General features: G+C 41.1%; 1 long non-coding RNA gene across 2 annotated transcripts in view; it reads right to left on the bottom strand.

Moving 5' to 3' along the window:
- Positions 1-345: 345 nt before the first annotated feature.
- LOC142073306 (uncharacterized) overlaps positions 346-21,872 on the bottom strand; it is a 585,757-nt gene continuing 564,230 nt past the window's right edge. The window contains exons 5-7 of one of the 2 annotated variants that reach the window (XR_012670110.1): positions 20,047-20,164; positions 6,482-6,553; positions 346-737 (exon numbers count right to left, since the gene is read on the bottom strand). This is a non-coding gene — a long non-coding RNA (uncharacterized LOC142073306). Of the gene's footprint in view, positions 738-6,481; positions 6,554-19,971; positions 20,165-21,872 lie in introns of both variants that reach the window. The other variant, XR_012670111.1, reaches the window with a different exon arrangement.

The following is a 21,872-nucleotide window of genomic DNA, read 5'->3' as shown; positions in this document are numbered from 1 at the left end:
CATTTCAAGCAAATATGACAGAATGAGGCCATTATAATTTTGACTCTCTGTATATTTGGAAGAGTAAGAAAAATTTACTAGGATTGTTACAGTAACTGGAATTTATACAGCAAATGTCACTCAAAAGAAGAGGAAACACCTACAAAGAGTTGATTAATTAAAGCTAACTTCAGGGAGGGAGAAATCCCCTAGAAATTAGACACATGCCCTGATGAGAAGAACTCAATTTGCCAACATGTGGAGCTATATTGGTACAGTTAAGATAATTGGGAGTTTCTTCCACTGCCCACTTTGTTCATGCCATAAAAGGAAGGGAAAGTGAAAGAAGAGAGGATATAGATGGGGTAAGTACTAAGGAAAAAATACGATGTGAGTGCAATAAAAGAAAATAGAAGAGAAAAGTAATAGGAAGCAAGAATAGGAGCAAAGGCATATGACACAGATTGAGAAGAGTGGAAAAAAAGATGCACCATTAGATTCACCACAAAGCCTTTAGTATTTCATTGTCTCCCATAGGATGCTGGTCAAGTGGTTAATTTCATGTTGCAGGACACAAACCCTCTATTTCTTTTGGAATTGGAGCATGAGGGTGATTATTGTCATTACATCTCAAGTCTCTTGCAGCATTCTCTACGCACTCATGGAATTTCTGATCTCTTTTTCCTGCGTCGTCATGTGGAAGGTCTCAATACAAAATGCAGTATTGTCTATTCTGTGCGCACTTGAATTGTCTTCCTCTGGGAAATTAGTACAAAAAGTGTTACAAGGGCAAAGGGAATGATTATAAAGCAGTCCAGCCCAGATCACATTCTAAATAATAAAATTATTAAGATCCCCAGTGTTTGTAAATTGGCTGGAGATCTGGCCCATAGCAGTACAAATTAGCAACTGCAGTACATTTGTCATCAAATTTGGTGGATTTCTGAATCTTTTATTGCAAAGAACAGTTCACAATTCCTGTAGCTTGGACATACATTTATTCCATCTTTAAAAAAAAAAAAAAGTTCCTTGCCCTTATCAGTAGGGCATCATTTAACTCCTAGAATATCAGGGTTGGAAGGGGTCTCGGGAGGTCATCTAGTCCTACCCCCATCATGTTTCGTAGCGTACTAGAATGTAGTCCCATAAAACCAGCTACCATCTAAATCTACACTGCTCATCTTTTAAATGGTTTAATTTTTAATTAGAACAATCAAAGGTATATACAAAGGACAAGAGTCTCAGATAGGGAGTGAAATTCAGCCTCAGGGAGCCTCATCATGCAAGGAGAAGGTACGGGTAGAGTGGCTGACTACAAGACCTACACATCCACTGTGTGCCATAGAGCAAGGGCCCATGCCGGCTTCAAATATCCTAGCATAGAGCAGAGTTCTCGGAAAGTGGAGCCTTGCGTGTGCCATGCCATCCAGTATTACAGCCCACTGGGATGGAAGCCTGTCTCTGGATTGGGGGAATTAAATTTATCCCCCTCTATTTCCTACACAAAGGCAGAATCCGAGAACATTATGGAGGGGAAGGGATTGTGAATTCCCCCATCATACATGCAGTGTGAACTCTTGGAAAGGGCCATTTTGTGTGAGCTGTGTGCAGGACACCACATAATGTGATATCAAATCACGTCCTGAAAATGTGTCACTTCTCAACAACTTCTTCTGCACAGAATAAAATAAACAGCCCAGCTCTTCCCACCATACAGTGAGTTCATATGTTGTCCTGACGTTACATTTACGTCATCCTAAAGATATTATTTATCCTCAAATAGCTCTTTTCTCTTTCTCTGAGAAGCAGCAGAAATTTACCTGGCATTCTTTTGCATATTTTTATTCATTTTTCAGAGTCTTTATCTGTGTCCATCTTTCCTGCCAGAATTCAGTTTTCCTCAACCCCTCTCTCCCTCCCCTACACCCATACACCCACTGCCCCATGCTGCCTTTGATACGAGCCACTGCCCTACAGTCCTTTCCATGCTGGAATTCTTACCAATGGAAGTGGGGAACTGTCAAAATGGCTGTAAAAATCTAGCTGATCAAAATGGATGGTGTTTTATGCCCCCTGTGTACTAGTACAAAGCGCTGAATGAAGGACCTGATCCAGAACCTTCTGAAGTCAAATCGGAGTCTTCCCATTGACTTCACTGAGCAACACAATAGGTCCCAGGTACCAGAGAGTGGAACATAGGAATTGCCAGACTTGATTGGATCTGAGGTCTATCTAGACCTAGTATCCTATATCCGATAGTGGCCAGTTCAAGATGCTTCAGAGGTAAGTGCTACAAACTTTGCATTAGGCAGATGTAAACTAATCTGCCCTCAATACTATGTCTCTTAAGCCCTCATAGTTAGAGACATATAAATGTCCTTTCTGATGATATCTTTTAAAGTTATGCTTATCTTTTGGCATCAGTGACAACAAATAGTTTTGTTTTTGTTCAAATTTTCCAACCAACTCTAATTATAACATTTCTTACACATCCTAACATATTTTGCTTGTTTTGACTGCAGATGTACATTCAGCCAAGGTCTTCATTGACCTCTCTACCACAATGCTCAGGTCCTCTTCTTGAGCTAATATAGTTAACGTAGAAGCCTTTGCATTTTTGTATTTATTTAAATATTTTGCATTTGTTCACATTTAAGTCCCTTTGCTATCTTGTTTTCCATTCACCTAGTTTGGAGAGGACCCCCCAAAGTTCCGCACCATCTTCTTTGGACTTAACTAACCTAAATAACTTTGTGTCATCTGCAAATTTTGTTAACTCACTTTCCTAGTCATTAATAAATATATTAAACAACACAGGGCCTATTACAGAACCTTGAGACCTCAGCTCTTAGCCTGTTGCCATGATGAAAATTTACATTTTAACCTTGTCTTCACTGCCTGTCTCAGAGACCGAGGAGATTCAGGCCCACTGTTTATAATCTAGAGGTCCCTTGTCAAAAAAGGGACATTTTGAAAGTCATGGGAACTTTGTGCTTTGTAATAGGGTTTTATACACACAAACATGCACACACACACAAACACTTTTTATTTGGTTATGATATATAGCCCTTGAGAGAATACGTTATTCTAAAGAAGAGAGATAGAGTAAGTTGACTATTTGGCTTCAGCCTTCATTAAAAAGGTTAATGATCACCTGGTACTCAACACAATTTATAGTAACAAGGGGGAAGGAATGCAAGCCAAAATAAGGAAAGAACAAGTTAAAGAATATTTGGAAAAGTTAGATGTATTCAAGTTGGCAGGATCTGATGAAATTAATCCTACTAGCTGAAGCAATCTCAGAACCATTAGCAATTATCTTCAGGAACTCATGGAGGATGGGTGAGGTCCCAAAGGACTAGAGAAGGGCAAATATAGTACCTAGCTTTGAAAAGGGGAATAAAGAAGATCCAGGAAATTATAGTATAGATCAATCAGCCTAACTTTATTACCTGGAAAGGTACTGGAACAAATTATTAAACAATAAATTTGTGGTTTTCAGAGTAGCAGCCGTGTTAGTCTGTATCCGCAAAAAGAACAGGAGTACTTGTGGCACCTTAGAGACTAACAAATTTATTTGAGCATAAGCTTTCGTGAGCTACAGCTCACTTCATCGGATGCATGTAGTGGAAAATACAGTGGGGAGATTTTATATACACAGAGAACATGAAACAATGGGTGTTACCGTACACACTGTAACCAGAGTGATCAGGTAAGGTGAACTATTATCAGCAGGAGAGTGGGCGGGTGGGGAGGGGGTGAAACCTTTTGTAGTGATAATCAAGGTGGGCCATTTCCAGGGGTTGACAAGAAAGTGTGAGGAACAGGTGTGTGTGGTGGGGGAATAAACATGGGGAAATAGTTTTACTTTGTGTAATGACACATCCACTCCCAGTCTTTATTCAAGCCTAAGTTAATTGTATCCAGTTTGCAAATTAATTCCAATTCAGCAGTCTCTCGTTGGAGTCTGTTTTTGAAGTTTTTTTGTTCAAGAATTGCCACTTTTAGGTCTGTAATCGAGTGACCAGAGAGATTGAAGTGTTCTCTGATTGGTTTTCGAACGTTATAGTTCTTGATGTCTGATTTGTGTCCATTTATTCTTTTATGTAGACACTGTCCAGTTTACCTCATCATGCTGGCACATGATGACATATATCACATTGGTAAATTTGTAAGCACCTAGAGGCTAATAGGACTATAGCAATAGTCAACAAGGCTTTTTCAAGAACAAATCATGGCAAACCAACTTAATTTCCTTCTTTGATAATGTTACTGGCCTAGTGAATGGGGAAGGGAAGTAGGTTTGATATATCTTGATCTTAGTAAGGCTTTTGACACACTCCCATATGACATTCTCATGAGCATCTAAGGAAACATGGCCTAGACAAAATTATGACAAGGTGGGTTCAAAACTGGCTGAGACTGAACTCAAAGAGTAGCTATCAATGGTTCGCTGTCAAATGGGGACAGTACATCTAGTGGGGTTTCACAGGGTATGATACTATTCAATATTTTCATTAATAGCTTGGATAATGGCGCAGAGAGTATGTTTATAAAATTTGCAGATGATGCCAAGCTGGGAAGGATTGCAAGCGCTTTGGATAACAGATGTAAAATTGCAAACAACCTTGACAAATTAGAGAACTGGTCTGAACAAGATGAAATTCAGTAAAGATACGTGCAAAGTACTACACTTAGGAAGGAAAAATCAAATGCACCACTACAATATGGGGAATAACTGACTAGGCAGTAGTACTGCTGAAAAGGATCTGGGGGTTATAATGGATCACAAATTGAATACGTGTCAAAAATATGATGTGACTGGGAAAAAGGCGAATATCATTCTGGGGTGTATTAACGGGAATGTCATATGTAAGACATGGGAGGTAATTGTCCCGCTCAGCACTGGTGATGCCTCAGCTGGAGTACTGTGTCCAATTCTGGGTGCCACACTTTAGAAAAGATGTGTATAAATTGGAGAGAGGCTAGAGGAAAGCAACAAAAATGATAAAACGTTCAGAAAACCTGACCTATCAGGAAAGGTTAAAAAAAACTGAGCATGTTTAGTATTGAGCAAAGAAGAGTGAGGGGGTGGGATGGGGGGGAACCTGATAACAGTCTTCAAATATGTTAAGGGTTGTTATAAAGAGGATGGTGATCAATCGTTCTCCATGTCCACTGAAGGTAGGAGAAGAAGTGATGGGTTAATCTGCAGCAAGGGATATTTAGGTTAGATAGTTGGAAAAACTTTCTAACCATGAGGTAGTTACGGTCTAGAAAAGGCTCCCAAGGGAGGTTATGGAATCCCCATTATTGGAGGTTTTTAAGAACAGGTTGGTCAAGCACCTCTCAAGATGGTCTAGGTTTACTTGGTCCTCCTCAGTGCAGGGGGCTGGACTTGGTGATCTCTTGAGGTCCCTTCCAGCCCTACATTTCTGTGATATTATGACTGTTGACATAAAATGCAGTGAAATCCAGCATGCCTTACGAGGTATAAAATGGCATGTTACCGCTTTGGTACTTCATGGTAATGGACTTCAGCTTAATGTTTTTGTTGTACACAGAGTCTGTTTTAATAGCACTCCTATTGTAACTAAATGAGACCGTCATTCATGATATTCATCCACAGAAAAAAAGTAATTGAATTTAGTTAGGGGTAGTGACGTGAGAAATCCCTTATTCACTCTCATGCACCTTATTAATTTAGCCCCCTTTTAGTAGTCAGGAAAATACTTTGGACTAGCAACAAATAATTAGTTCCTCCAGTTGTTTAATTCATGCTCAGCTACATATAAAGTACCCAAGATCTGGCAGTGAGCACATGCTGGGGCACTCTTGAATCTAGGGATGGATGCGAGAGTCAAAGAACGTCAGGCATAGATCAGTACCATGCCACATGTACAAACTGTACAAGCATCTCATTTTAAACCTATTACCACTTGTTGAAAAGAACCTATTCCCAGAGCAAGCTGGATTCTGAGCAGGCAAGTCATCCACCACCAACTGCTGAATATCACTCAGTACATCAGAGATGGCTTTGAAAAGGATATGGCAACAACTGCTGTATTTGTCAACCTATCAGCAGCATATGAGACTATGAATCACCAAAGGCTCCTTGCTAAAATATACAAGACGCTGAAAGATTACCACCTCATATGAGTAATCCAATCTCTGTTACAGAACTGGCATTTTTAAGGCAAACTATGCGAGAAGTGGAGTTAATGGCGGAAACAGACAAATAGTCAGCCACAAGGGGGCATACTCTCGCCAATACTTTTCAACATCTACATGCATGACCAACCAATCCACCTCAGCACAAGAAGTTTTATCTGTGCTGATGACTTATGTGTCATTGCCTAACCCAAGGATTTAACCCAGATCAAAGTTACACTTACATTGGCTCTGTCTAGGCTTTCAGTTTATTGCATGCCAACCCAGACTAAACACAAGTGAGTCTCTTCCATCTTTGGAACTGTGAGACCAATAGACAACTCAACATCACCTGGTAAGGGGTATCACTTGTCCTGTGCTGGAATCCTGTCTATCTTGGAGTGACACTAGACGGCACTCTCTCCTTCAAGACACACATGGAGAAGATAAAAGACAAAATTAGTGCCCAGAATGCCATACTTAGGAAGTTTGCAAATTCAAAATGGAGAGTCAACCCAGCAACACTAAGAGCCACTGCACTTGCTCATTACTAGTGAGGGCCAAATATGCCTGTCTGGTGTAGGAAAGATCAGCTCATGTGAAGAAGCTGGACCCAGTTCTGAATGACAGCTGTTAATATATTGCAGGATGTCAAAAATCAACAATGGTGAACAGTCTTTATGTGCTTCCTGGAATTGCTTCTCTGGCTATCAGGAGATTGGTGACAAGCAAAAGGAAACAATTACAACAGGTCAAAGATACCAGACATCCACTCGATGGCCACACTGCTGCAGTTAGCCACCTGAAATAATGGAAAAGTTTCCTGTCTGCAACAGAACTGCTTTAAAAAATTGCCAACAGCCACATGACTGGAAATGTGGTGCACACAGGTAGAAATACTCAACAAGGATGTCAAAATGCACATTGATGTTGCTCAGCACCTTCCCTCAGGCATGGAGAAGGATTGGTTGACCAGGAGATGTTTAAATCACGTCCAAATAAAAGTTTGCAGGTCAAAAGTCAATATGCAGAAGTAGGGCTACTCCAATGGCCCAAAAACATATGATTGCAGTGAAACATAGATCCGGGAATATCTGTTGGTCTGTTGGTTCCTGCAGGAACTGTTCACCATGGAAGACCTTGCCAGGGTCACAGACCAAGCCATATCATGTGCCCAACACTGGAAAAACCTATGATTGTGGTGGAAAAGCACAAGAATAATAAGAAGAAACAACCAGAAACTGAAGTTAGCAGAACAGGTGAGGGAGAGTGTCCATGGGAGAGTGCCACTTCTTCATCATTCTTCTCCAATCCCTGGGACTTCACTGAAGATCTTCTGCTTCAGCTTTGTGGGGAAAAGGCTTTAAGGCAATTTAGGGTGGGACTGGGAAGGGATGGAGCCAGGCAAGGATATACAAGTGGGAGTTACTGGGGCTTGAGGCTCCTGGAGGCTCCTCCTACAGCATGACACTTACTGTGCAGCTACCGGGCAAGCAGCTAGTGGAAATCAGCTCTGGGCAGGCAGCAAGTGGAAATGAGTTCTGCTGCTGGGACTGGGGATGGGATTCCCCACATATCTCCAGGCTTCATGGGTTTGAGGGACTGTGGAACTTTACATCCCTCTCATCTGATTGGAGCACGCAAAGGAACCTCTTAGAGTTCTTGGGGCCCTTCTGCTGAGAGATTCCTTTGCATGTCCCTATCAGATGAGATGGGGTTCTCTACAGGAAGAACTCCTGGGACCACTGTAAGACCACTTTATATAAATCTAGCCACATGATAGATGGACAGTATTTCCCTTAATGTCCTTCACAATCCAGGACACTGAAACAGTAACATCAAATGCTAGACTTAATTTACAAAGAAATTAAGCATTTGCAGCATTTGATGAATAATTATTTTCTGGTTAACATTTAATTGGTTATATACCACTGGAAATATAGTATGATAGTGCAGAAGGGTAAAGAGCACATCTGTATATATTTTTGCAAATAGTTTCTTTCAAAAATTGTTAACCCGAGGTCATTACAGTGTAAAGAAACCATACCCTGGTAATGACTCGCAGTTTTCCATTTTAATCTTCTATGTTGATATTATAAAACTACAGAAAAATGTACAGGGAGCAATGAGAAATAGTGTTGGATTGCCTGACATTCAGTAGGTTTTTCTGAGTTAACGAGATGAGGATAATTAGCAGAGTTCCATGAGTAGTAAAAATAATTATTTATAATATTCAACCCTTGGTTTTTGTCTCACAGAATATTAAGGGCCATATTGTGCCACACTCACTACCAAACACCTCCTACCTTCTTAACACATGCCCCTCTTTCCCTTTCGCCATACAGTGGCATGCTTCAGAAGTAGCTTCATTGGACTGATCAGGCTATTCACCACAGCACTACCCAGCATCATTAATGGAAGCACAATCAGGCACAATGTGAATTAAGGCTAATTTAATATTGATCATGAATTATAATTTAGCAGTAAAGACATTCTTAAAAGCTTTTCTTTTACTGTGTTCAGTTAAAAATATCCTGAACCTACAACGAGAAGCAATCGAGCCCAATGCAATTATTAAGACTCTGTGGGCACAGGGATCCAGCCACATAGAACCATCTCCCTTAATTTGTACTAAGAGGATTACTCAAGTATGTTTTATGCAATCTTAAAAGGAGAATATACAATACATGTAAAGTGACATGCCTTCGTCAAGCAAAGGAAATAAACTTTATAACTTGTAGTGATTGCTGGTAATCTCAGATGTTCATACCTGGTTTTATTGATACATGTGGAACATTTTTAGTCTGCCAAACTCACAGTGATAGAGACTAATGGCGCAACCTGAATTCATCTTTAAGCAAAGTAAGCCATCCAGTAAAATATAGTGACCACTCACGCTATATTTCTTTCCCTGTTTGCACTGGCTTGTTTGCCATCCATCAGTTGTTTTTAAGTCTGGGGCACCATGTAAATGGTCCTACTATCCATTAGAAACACCCTGCTGCAGAATTACTTTCAGATAAGCGCTTTTGACTTTTGTATAAAAGGTTTGTAAATATAGTGGATGAACAAGTGAAATGGCAATTTTTGGCCCTGGATTCTGAACTGCCCAGTGGGTGTGCTTCACATTTTAAAAGCTTTTCATCTGCCAGCAACTGCGAATCTTTGCACAAGGTCAACAGCCTCCTGCTTTGCCATGAAGAATGTTACTTGTAGAAGTGACGGTTGATATGCTGGGAAGAAGACATTAGTTTTGTTTTATCAACAAGCAAACCATGTTTATATTGTTTATCTATATTAAATTACACTAAATCACTAAAAGAGAAGAACCGTGGCAAAAATCAAAGCTGTGACCGGAGATCAGCTATCCTGCTATGTGGAGAAAATGACACTAGTTAAAATTCAACTTTTGCTAACATAAATAAAGGTCATTCTTTTGTGGTGAGGTTCTTTGGGAAAATAAATTATAAAATGGCTGTGCAAAAATAAATGATCATTAGCGATCACGAGGTGTTAATAGATCATTCCAGTTACTCAAAGCCAATTTTCAGCTGCATCACTTATTTCTTTTCCTTTGACACAGGTTGCTGTGGCTTCAAAACTATGACTTAAAAAGAAGCACGGTTTTACATTGTCTGATTTGGGGCAAACTAGTTCAGCGAACTCTTCTTGAGGGGTCTGGATGCCCATTGTTGAGTAGATGGGGTCAGCTCCCAACTGCTGCACTGGGCAGCACAGTATGGGGAGGGGGTGACCAGCCCTCTGTGAAGAAAGAAGTGGTTTAGGACTATTTAGAAAAGCTGGACGAGCACAAGTCCATGGGGCTGGATGCGCTACATCTGAGGATGCTAAAGGAGTTGGCGGATGTGATTGCAGAGCCATTGGCCATTATCTTTCAAAACTCATGGCGATCGGGGGAGGTCCCGGATGACTGGAAAAAGGCTAAGGTAGTGCCCATCTTTAAAAAAGAGAAGAAGGAGGATCTGGGGAACTACAGGCCAGTCAGCCTCACCTCAGCCCCTGGAAAAATCGTGGAGCAGGTCCTCAAGAAATCAATTCTGAAGCACTTAGAGGAGAGGAAAGTGATCAGGAACAGTGAGCATGGATTCACCAAAGGCAAGTCATGCCTGACTAACCTAATTGCTTTCTATGATGAGATAACTGGCTCTGTGGATGAGGGGAAAGCAGTGGACGTGTTGTTCCTTGACTTTAGCAAAGCTTTTGATACTGTCTCCCACAGTATTCTTGCCAGCAAGTTAAAGAAGTATGGGCTGAATTAATGGACTATAAGGTGGATAGATCATCAGGCTCAACGGGTAGTGATCAATGGCTCCAGGTCTAGTTGGCAGCTGGTATCAAGCGGAGTGTCTCAGGGGTCAGTCCTGGGGCCGGTTTTGTCCAATATCTTCATTAATGATCTGGAGGATGGCATGGATTTCACCCTCAGCAAGTTTGCAGATGACACTAAACTGGGAGTAGTGATAGATACACTGGAAGGTAGGGATAGGATACAGAGGGACCTAGACAAATTAGAGGATTGGGCCAAAAGAAATCTGATGAGGTTCAACAAGGACAAGTGCACAGTCCCGCGCTTAGGATGGAAGAATCTCATGCACGGCTACAGACTAGGCTAGACAGCAGAAAAGGACCTAGGGGTTATAGTGGACAAGAAGCTGGATGTGAGTCAACAGTGTGCCCTTGTTCCCAAGAAGGCTAACGGCATTTTGGGCTGTATAAGTAGGAGCATTGCCAGTATATCAAGGGACATGATCATTCCCCTCTATTCAGCATTGGTGAAGCCTCATCTGGAGTACTGTGTCCAGTTTTGGGCCCCACACTACAAGAAGGATGTGGAAAAATTGGAAAGAGTCCAGCGGAGGCAAACAAAAATGATTAGGGGGCTGGAGCACATGACTTTTGAGGAGAGGCTGAGGGAACTGGGATTATTTAGTCTGCAGAAGAGAAGGATGGGGGGGATCTGATAGCTGCTTTCAACTACCTGAAAGTGGTTCCAAAGAGGATGGATCTAGACTGTTTTCAGTGGTAGCAGATGACAGAACAAGGAGTAATGGTCTCAAGTTGCAGTGGGGGAGGTGTAGGTTGGATATTAGGAAAAACTTTTTCACTAGGAGGATGGTGAAGAACTGGAATGGGTTACCTAGGGAGGTGGTGGATCTCCTTCCTTAGAGGTTTTTAAGGTCAGGCTTGACAAGCACTGGCTGGGATGATTTAGTTGGTGATTGGTCCTGAGCAGGGGGTTGGACTAGATGACCTCCTGAGGTCCCTTCCAACCCTGAGATCCTATGATTCTATGTGCAGGTATTCTGCCTACACCCAAACAGGTGCCACCATCTTTGTTGTAACCATAGGATCCATATTGGCAGAGGCACACCATCTAGCTGAAAGACAGTGACTGTTAAGTACAATGTAGGAGGCAGCTTTAGAATGGCACGTTATTAGATCAATGGTTTTCTGTTTATCATGCACTGATGCAGTGTGCCTACTTGATGGATGGAGACTGGCATACTACTTTGACCCTTCTGTAGCAGCACCACAATATTTGCACCTCACTACTGTACTCTAAATTGAACGGGAAGCTGCAAAGATTTAGAAGGTAATTGCAATTTGTTCTATTTCCAAATAGGGATGGGAAAATGATCTCCTTTTGGACAAATTGAAGTTCAGATGAGCGAGGGAGTGGATGTGGAGACCAGAAAGAAAGCTATTAAAATAATTCCGATGAGAGGAGATGAATGCATGAACAAGAGTTTTGGCATAGGACTGGTCAAGATATTGTGTAATGGAGGTGATGTGTGTGAGACTTGGCAAAATTATTGATACATGAAATGGGGAAGGCAACAGAGAATTTCTGTGACACATGGGCATGTCCATGATTTTTGATTGGAGGAAACGGATGGCAGTGTGGAGTTTTGCTGAGGTTTTCTTCTTACCAGTTGGTAAGATAAACGTTTTGGGTACTTTGGGTCTTGTTCATGCCCAAGGGCATTGGTAGCTACCACCCCTGTCACCTGCAGGGGTATCATCTCTGGAGGGGAATTAATCGCTAGAGGAAATAGAATAATGGTACCACCACTTCTCTCCCATGGGGTTCCTGCTGAAGATCGTTGCTGTGGGATGAGCCCACTCTCTGGGGTACACATGCCAGCTCTGGTCCCCTGGTGGTTGGGGATTGTTACCAGACTGGCTGGAACCACTCTGGGACCAGGGGCCCAGAATCTGAGTGATACCGGCAGTGAATTAAGCCTCTGGAGCTTAATTTGAAGTGACTCATGGAGGAGCAAGAGGCTGGTATGGATGAAGGCTACAGGGGTCAGTACTATCAGCTTAGAAGTAATATCTGTTGCAGGCTGAATATAGAAGGAAGGAGGTTAAGGGAATGATGTGAGGAATACATGGGGGCTAAGGACTATACCATTGCAGAGATACCACAGTGGAGAGGTTTAATGGTAGAGGAGCATTCATTACTGTATCAAGTACAACAAAAGAGAAGCAGATGAAGAAATAGGAATGAAACCAGGTACCCCAAGAGACTTTGCTAGAAGCCTGCAGGCTACAAATGGTAGTGTCAGATGAAGCAGTGACCTCAACTAGGATGAGCCAAAGAAGGGAGCCATGAACAAATAAACAAAGTTAACTAAGCACATACAGGGCATGCCTATATGGAGGGTTAGCACAGAGCAAGCTGGGGTGTAAATCTACTGCACTCTGATATGCTTCACAGTAACTGGCTGTGTGGATCCTGCAGCAGTAAGTCAAAGCACAGGATGGATGCTTTAGTGCACAGTAGCATGGTCGGTATACCAACTTAGTGCATGGCCCTCTACACCACTATAGATTTACACCCCAGCTTTCTGCAACTTAGCTCTCCACACAGATAACTCCATAGCAGGCTAATTACAGTACCCCTGTGAAACAGGTGGAAGTCAGATCAGCGACAGCTGCACAGAATGTTGGGCAGAGCCAAAATAGGGCATGTAGTGAGGTGGTTGCCCCACACCAGAAGAGCAAGGGTTAAAGCAGGTCAGAGGGAGCCTACGCAGAGCCCTCCAATTAGAAGAGGGCTCGCTAAGCGAGCCAATTGGTAGGTGGCTTGTTGCAGCAGCCAATCAGGGCCAGCAGGGGGCACATATAAAGAGCTGCTCAACAGAGCAGATGGAGTCTCTCCCTGGCCTGCTGGGGAGAAAGACTAGCTGCTTTGGAGCACCACAACTGGATCTGTTCTAGGCAGGGTAGCAGAACAGAAGGAGCTTCTGGCTGTCCACTGCCAGACTGAGGCCCTGGAGGAAGGACAGATCCGGGGCTAGGGCTGCCCCCACTTGCCCTGAGGGAAGTGGCCAACACAGACTGCAGTTTGCCCCTGGAGCAAGGGACTAGACTGGTGACTGCAGCAGGCCACCATGGCAAGTGGTTGGACTACAGACTGCTGGTTCCCCCGAAAGCGGAGGGAGACAGCAGAGCAGGGCACAGCCAGAGGGCTGTGCTCAGAAGAGGACGTTGCGGTCCGTGGAGTGATGCGGGTGACAGAGTGGTGGAGACAGCAAAGCAGGAGTAATGGTGAGTGAGACACCCACTGGAGGAGGGCGCCCTGTGGAGGGGTTTGAGCTAATTCCAGGATGGCCAGCAGGAGGTTCCATGGTGGTGAGTCCCGCACCGCTACAGGGCAGTACATAATCATGGTTTGACAACCTAGTGAAATGTTGCTGGGGGTGGGGGGGGATTAAATATTAATCACAGCACATTAACAACTCAAGATACATTCAAATATTGGTTCAAACACCAAAATTGTCTGTATATTTCCCTGTCAAAGTTCCAGTCTTTTCCCAGTGCTCCCAAGAGAGTGTCTTTAGTTTTCTGTGTGGAATCGTATGAGGGATTAAAAACCCACATTTCACAATATGTAAAAATAAACAAGTATGAGGCTGATGTTCTAGGTTAACAAATATAGTTTTCTCAACCAATTTAGTTAAAACAAGGTAAACCCCTGTAATGGCACACCAGCCTTTATCGATATAGCTTAATTCGTAAATGACCAGATTAAAAAGAAACTATTTTAGTTAAAGTTAAGGTTTCTTAGGTAGATAAAACCTGATATGTAGTCTATACACAGCTGAGCCACCAATTTGATGTATATGGCATTAATAAATTCACTTACTGATGAATTTTCAATGTCTTTTTTGAGTTTTTGTGTTTCTATATGACTCCTTTTTCAGCACCTTAAGCATTTTGGAAAGTTGGAATTTAAGCATCGGGTGCCAAATTACATAAAACAAATCACCAAAGAATCTACACAAATACAGAAAAAGTTTCCAATTTCTCTCAGTTCTGCAGTGCATATAATTTCTGATTTCATCAGTTTTCCCAACAAAGGATATAGTACATCCTGGATCAACCTATACCTAGTGCTGACAAACTAAACCAAGTTTGCTTGAGCGGTCTCACCAACACATTGCAACCAGCTCTAAGAGAAGCTACTCCTTGCTATGATTACACATTGACAGTTTTCAAGAAAACTGCTTTATTTACATTTACTTTCCCAGTGAAATGTTGATGACTTCCTCTGCTTAGAAAAAAAATCGCAAAATGTCTAAGCATGTGGTGAATTCAGTTCCTAAAACTCTTCTGATTCCAAATATATTTAAAAGAAAAATATACATAGGATTTGAATTGTAACACAAGATTGATACACTATTGTTGGTTGTTTTAGTGTAATACAGCTTCACAGTTATTTCATACAGAGAAGTATCCTATCAAAAAACATGAGACACAAAAGAAAATCCCTTCACCCCAATACACATGCTTAGATTTGAAACGGATTGTATTTACAACATGTAGATTCTGAACCTTGCCATACTTTAAATGAAAACATGGTCCAGCTGAAATCCATGAAGTACGCTTTCTGCCATGTGTATCGTAGGGGAGCAGGTTAATTCTGAATAGGAATCCCAATGGAGGAAGGAGTTGTAACTAGTCATTACCATATGTTTTGTTATTATTAATTTTGAAACTATTGTCCACAGAGAGGCATTTAATTTGAATTGTGTGGAAACGATTATTAGTAATATAATATCAAAAATGCTGCAATAAAACACAGACTTTATTTTACATTGAGAACAAATTTATAATTGCAAGGGATCATATTCTTTGAAGCATATTTCCAAAGGGACCAGTCATTTTATTTTTTGCCTAGATTTGCTGTTTGAAATTGAGTCTTTCCATAATATTAGATTATTCATTTAACTTCATTTATTAGTTTCTAGCTATCGGCCTCGTGCGTCCTGACCTCTTTTATTCCATGTCTTGTTGTGGGGTTTTTTGTTTGTGTTTGCATTTGTTCGCAAGTAAACACAGCCTTGTCTCTCTAGCTGTGTTTTAAGTGTTATGCTTGCAAAAGTAAGCTAATTCCCTGTGGGAAATTCTAGATATTCTTTAAACAGAACTTTCCTGGCCAGATATGGTATGACAGATGGCACAGTGCTGGGTGGGATATATAATAATATAAATAAAACTGCAGTGAGTATCTGATTTTCAGAAAATAAAGGATCACATTCTTTGCAGGTTATCCTTTTGAGAAAGGAGTCTGCTATTCTTAGAGAACTTTGAAACAGCCTTTAAAAGCCTTCTTTGAGGACACCTTAAATCGTTTTGGTTTTTTTCCCCCCATGGAAAAGCAAGCTGAATCATTGTGCCAAAATACACACTGAAGGTCTCATTTTTCAAAAGGTCAGGTGCCTAAAGCCAATGCAGAATTGCATTAACAATTGTGTGCTGTTTGCAAATGCAGTTACAATTGTGCTCATAAATGGCCCATTACATTTCTAACTCATGGAATTTTTTTGCTCTGTAGGGAAGAAAATTCCTTGTAGGGTGGACTTTGGCCTGGTCATTTAACTGAAGGTGTGACATTAAACCAATAAACTGTAAAAACTGTTGCCTCATTGTTTGCTTAGGCTCCTCCTGTCTCTGTGTCTGCATCTATCTATTGTCTCTTGTCTTACAATGTAAACTCTTTGTGGCAGAGACCATCTGTTTGCTCTGTGCTTGTACAGCTCCGAGCACACTGACCCAAGGCTGGGCAATACAAATAAATTACAATTTGGTTAAACTAGTGCACCTTTCTGGGTGGACATTGTTATCAGTGTAAGAGTTTAGGAGTGTGTTAAATGAGTTTAGCTTAAGTAGGTTTATGATCAATTGTGCTAAAGTGTTTTAAGACTCTCTTAAAATGACTGAAGAGTTTCCACACTGTGGTGGTGGGGAAAAAGTAGGGGGGGGAGTTGTGTGCAGAGAGGAGTGTACTGATGTAATGACAAAATGGGATTCTACAGCAATGTAGTTAAATCAATGCACAAAAGAGTGTGTAGACAGATAAATCAGTGCACAGTTTGTGTATAGACAAGGTCAGTGCTTCCAGGAATAGAGAGGAATTAATTAGGGTGGCTTAAAGGGGTATGACTAGCTGCAATAGGCTGAATTCAAGTAAGGGGAAATTCAGGCTAAATATCAGGAAACCTTCCTGCTATTTGATTGACTAGATGCTAGAACAGTCTCAAATGGTCATACATAGCACACGGTGAATGAAGGATATCTGTCTAAGTATGTGCCTATGTGCCAGCATAAAGCTTATGTCCTTCTCAACTCCCACAGAAATCCTATTTGGAGGGCAGTATGGTATATCGGTCTTGTGTGGGCTGTCTGCACATGGATGAATTTCACCCTAAATGAATAATGACTAATATGCAAACTAGAGAAAGGAAGAAAGCAAAGTTAATCAGCAAATAGCATACAAAAGAATAAGCTACTGTATAAACTCTCAGTAACAGAATGGTCCAATTTACACTGTGCAGATTTTTTTCTTGGAGAATTGTGTTATTAATTAATTATCAATATTAATTATTTGTTTGTTTCAGTAGTGCTTAGGGGCCCCAGTCCTGAGCCAGACCTCATTGTGCGAGGCGCTGTACAAATACAGAACCAAAATCTGGTTTCTGCCCCGAATGGCTTACCATCTACATAATTAAAGTAACACATTCAACTATACCTTTGTACAGAATGTTAAAACATGCTCAGTGCTTCAGTAGTAAACCAGTCTCCGTTCACTCCTTCCACTCAAATCCTCTTCTTCTTTTTTTTTTAATTTCAAAACAGATTCTAATCAAGGAACTTTGGCGAGATCCTCAGCCGGTGTAAATCTACAGAGCTCCATTAATTATGCCAATTTAAATCAGCTGGGAGATCTAGTAATGTACACATAGGGCTGGTCTACACTACTGCTTAAATCAATGTAATTTACGTCGCTCAGGGGTGTCAAAACAGCACCCCCCGGAGCAAAATAAGTTACATCGACTTAAAGCAATGTCCACACCACGTTATGTCGGTGGGGGAGTGTCTCCTGCTGACATAACTTCCACCTCTCATGGAGGTGGAGTAACTATACCAACGGGAGAGCACTCTCCCGTTGGCATAGTGCATCTTCACCAGATGCACTAGAGTGGCACAGTGGTGTAGACTTGCCCTTAGAAAGGAGTAGTGCATCATTTTTGTGAGCCAACGTGGAGCTGGCATCTCTTTCCTTTGTCAGTCTCTTGTGTGGTTTCTAGCAGCATTGTGATCACACAGCTCTCCTTCAGCTGCTGTTGAAGCTGTCCCTTGTGCAGTTGTTCAGCTGGATCCTATTGCCTGTCAGCTCTCCTCAGTCTTTCCTCAAAATAGCTGAATTAGAATTTTCCAGGGCTTAAAACTGGACCCTTATCAGGAAATAAACACTTCACTTGATTGTAGATGCATGCAAGGCCGTCCCAAAGGGGGTGCGGGGCCTGGGACATAGGCACCAAGTTTCTAATCTGCCAGGGGGTCTCCCCCTGGCTCTGCCCAGGCCCCGCCCCACCTCCCCCCAAAGCCCCACCCCTGCCCTGCTTCTTCCCTCCCTGCTCCTCCCCCGCCCCACCTCTTTCTGCAAGGGATGGCTCTGGATGCACGGTATCCAATGTATTACACTATAATATTACGAAAGAGAGAGAGAGGAAGAACAAGTGGTGACGGGGAAAAAGTGGATCTGGGTTAGAGGCACTGAGTCCAAATTCCTGATTACGCTGGATGGCCCATGTAAGCATCCTCTGGAGGTACGCAGGAAGAAATTCATCCCAGACAGCAGTTAGTCACACTACAGTTCCTGGTAAAATTTTCAGATTAAATTATGTGTCCAATATATTGATACATGCAAAATGGATTCCCCTATAGTTAGCCATGTGAAGCTGGGTGTAAAGTCATTACTTCCTGATTGGTATGGTTTTGCTTTAGGATAATGTTTTTTTGGTACCAGTACATTCCATGGGACCAACTGTTCCCCAATTTCCAGCAATGAAATGTCAGTATTCAATAACATCCATTTTCTTTATGACTTCGAAATAATAGCCTCTTAATAATCAGTCTGAATGTTCAAAGTACAAACCATTCAGTTCTTCTTCTAACCCCTCTAACAATTTAAAGGTGAGGCGATCCGACATTTTAAAATTCTAGCATATTAAAACAATACATTCTAAATGACAAGTGAAGAATATAGAGGTCACATGTGCTAAATGAGATATTAGTGCTATGATCCCTAATCCCTCTCTTCATAGATCAAGTGGTAATCATAGTTACCCTCCAGCTTGTATCCATAACAATTCTGGCAATAGCATAAGTTAGTCCATTACACTGAAAATAAATCAGTCTATGAACTAGAGGAAAGGTGTAGATAACACAGAATTGTGTTTCCAGGGCTATGGAAACTCTGAAAGATTCTTTTAAAAAAATCAATAGTCCTGAACTTGTTGATCAATTGCAGCTCTGACACAGAATTGAAAATCTCTCTCTCTCTCTCTCTAGATATATATGTATATGGTTACACTTTGTGTTTTACATATACAGAAATGGGCAGAACTACCATTGAACAAGCAGAACTGGTAGTTCTGCCCATTTCTGTATATATAAAACACAAAGTGTAACTAAGGCATCTTTAGGGTGACTCCCAAATCATGTGTATTATTATTATTATAACAAAGACTTTTCTGAGGTGCTCAGGCTAGATAAAACAAAAGGAAGCATAAATTGCAGGGAACCTAGAGTCTTGCAAGTTAATTGGAAGTAATGAGAATTCCACTATTCACCAGCACATTCAAAGAGACAAGAATGAAAGACAATGACCAAGGGATTAAAGCTGAAATGGCAATAGAAGTTAGAAGGGTGTCAGGGTGAAGAGGCTAAGCCATGTAACTACTTTAATAGAAGGACAAAAAAGAGGAAGAAATTGTTGTCAGAGCTGGTTGGAATGTAGTTGTTGTTTCCTCAGAAGTCAGGAAAGGTGATGGAGTAAATTACTTGTTTGAGCAGTAGGGCAGAGAGAGATAATCGGAGACTTTTACTGGCACTAAGGTTGCTTGAGTTGACTAATGGACCAGGTGCTGAAGTCCAAAGATGGAGTGGAGCTCTTGGCAAGTTAAGCACTGTGACAGATGGTGTTTGCTTGAAAAAGCACAAGAGGAGGAGGAACAACTGTTTATTGACTACACAGGGAGTGCAGGAAGGAATCTTGGAGGCAGCTAACAATTCTTCACCTGTGGTGCAACAAATAAAATGATCCCTTCCTGGGAGCACAAGAAAATTGTGGCATGGATGTTTGTTAGTATGATAGGAGAGAAACACGTTTGCTGGTTTATTGATCTATGTGAGATATATAGGAATTCTTTTCTAATATACAAAGAGATTTTTAAACAGAGACTTTGCAGAAGTCTACCCATGTTCATGGTAAGAAATATGCCAAGCAATGGAATTATGGTAACATACCAGATGTTCTTTTAAAGAGATCAACAGTGTGGGAAATATTTGCAAATGGCTTAATGCAAAGCCCATGGAAGTCACCTGGGGGCTTTCTGTTTTTTCTTCAGTGGGCTTTGGAATAGTTCCAACAGCTACATCATGATCCTTTGAGGTGTCGCAGGAATCCTGGGGAAATGTTCCCGCCCTCATGGCACTGGACCTGTAATGAAGAAAGTGCAACAGTAAAATGGCTGCTAATGGAGACAAAACAAAGCTTCACAGGAGAGTGACAACATGCTGGCAGTGTAATCAAGAGTTATAGTTTGTCATGAACAGCAAGAAGGAATTACTGAGGTACCCGATAGTGGAGAGCAGTGAACATTGTGAGAATACATTGCAAATCACTTTGGGTTCCAAAAGTAAAATTTATGGATCATAAAGCACAAAATATTTTCAAATGCAACAAGTAAAGTCTCATTTGAAACTTCCTGGCTTTTGACCACTTCACTGTGACCTGAAACTCTATTGAAGACTTTTTAAAAAAAAATACCCACCAGTGTGTATATTTCTCTTACATTAAAAATATTTGCAGTTTGTGAGTAGGTCTAGCCCAGGAAACAAGGTTCATCTTGATTCTTGGTAAATTAAGTGTAATTAAATAATATTTAGATGTCAAATTCATTACCCCAAGAGAAATAACCTGGCCTCCCTAATAAAACACCCTTAATGTTGCCTGACTAAAAGATCAAAGCTAGTGTCAATTACAATGTAGCAGTTTGCCAGCTTCTCTTTAAGCAAAAGTGTGCAAGATGACATAAAGCCAGTGGGAGGGAGTGCTGTCACTGAACACTCTCTAGATGAGGACACTTAGGCAATGTCAGCCTGATATGTCTTACTGCCACCGGCAACAAGGGGAAATAAAATACACTAGGGAGATCAGACAAAAATAATAACGAAAATAAAACATGTTCCATCCATTTGAATTTTCCCTTTTAAATAAAAAAAAAAAAGCCAATCTCAGAAATATCTCAACACACAAGTTTCAGCCTCAGTGTTCCTCAGCGAAATGGCAGTGACAGACAAGTCATTTCAAAGCTGCTCAACACTTTCACTCAGAGAAAAAATAATAATCTGCAAACTCCTTGCAGTTAATTCTTAGCGGATTGGCCAATAGGGTTTATAAATAAATAAATCAGGATGAAGATTATCAGTGAGAAAGAGAATAAAAATGCAGACAGTTGTGAGGTTTAAGTCCTGCAAACCCTCTGGATTTCAAACCACCAGCCCCATTTGGGTCAGGTGTAGGCAGGCTAAATTGAACTGAGTATTATTCCCAGCTGAGGGGAAAGTATTTGATAAGTAGAACTGTGCTTCTAGTGAAATGTATGCCACCTGCTTCTACTGACAAGACATATGTGTTCCAAGGCAACAGTGAGGGCCCCTGTGGATTGTCACTTACTCTGGAAAATAAAAACATTGCAATGGAACCATGAGTGTTATCGTTTTTGTCAATTACATTAGGTGGAAACAGTGAATAAAGGATGACTTGCTCTTTTTATGGATTATTGCATGTTTTTATTTATCAGTAGTAAATATATTGGTCGTAGTCAGCATCCTGTGTGGTACAGATTTAATCATTAATGCTGTCTCAGTTTTTAATTTACCAGTAGCTTTGCATTCACACACAGTCTTCCTTAAGCTTATACTGAATATAGTAGTTTTTAATAAAAAAAAATCTCAAGGGCTAAAAGATTTTCAGTCTGCAGGCAAGGTCATGTTGACTGAATAATATATCTGGTGTTCGCTGGGAGGGAAATGCTGTATCTGTTTCATCATTGTGAAGTGTGAAAAATCCAGCTATTTGAGCAGCCATTTAGTACTGTGCTGTAATATGTGTATTCAGGTCATTATTGAGATGAATAATCCCA

The sequence above is a fragment of the Caretta caretta genome, chromosome 9, assembly GCF_965140235.1.
Source record: "Caretta caretta isolate rCarCar2 chromosome 9, rCarCar1.hap1, whole genome shotgun sequence".
Taxonomy (NCBI): domain Eukaryota; kingdom Metazoa; phylum Chordata; order Testudines; family Cheloniidae; genus Caretta; species Caretta caretta.
The sequence above is the reverse complement of the archived record's forward strand: the minus strand, read 5'-3'. Positions and strand labels throughout refer to the sequence as shown.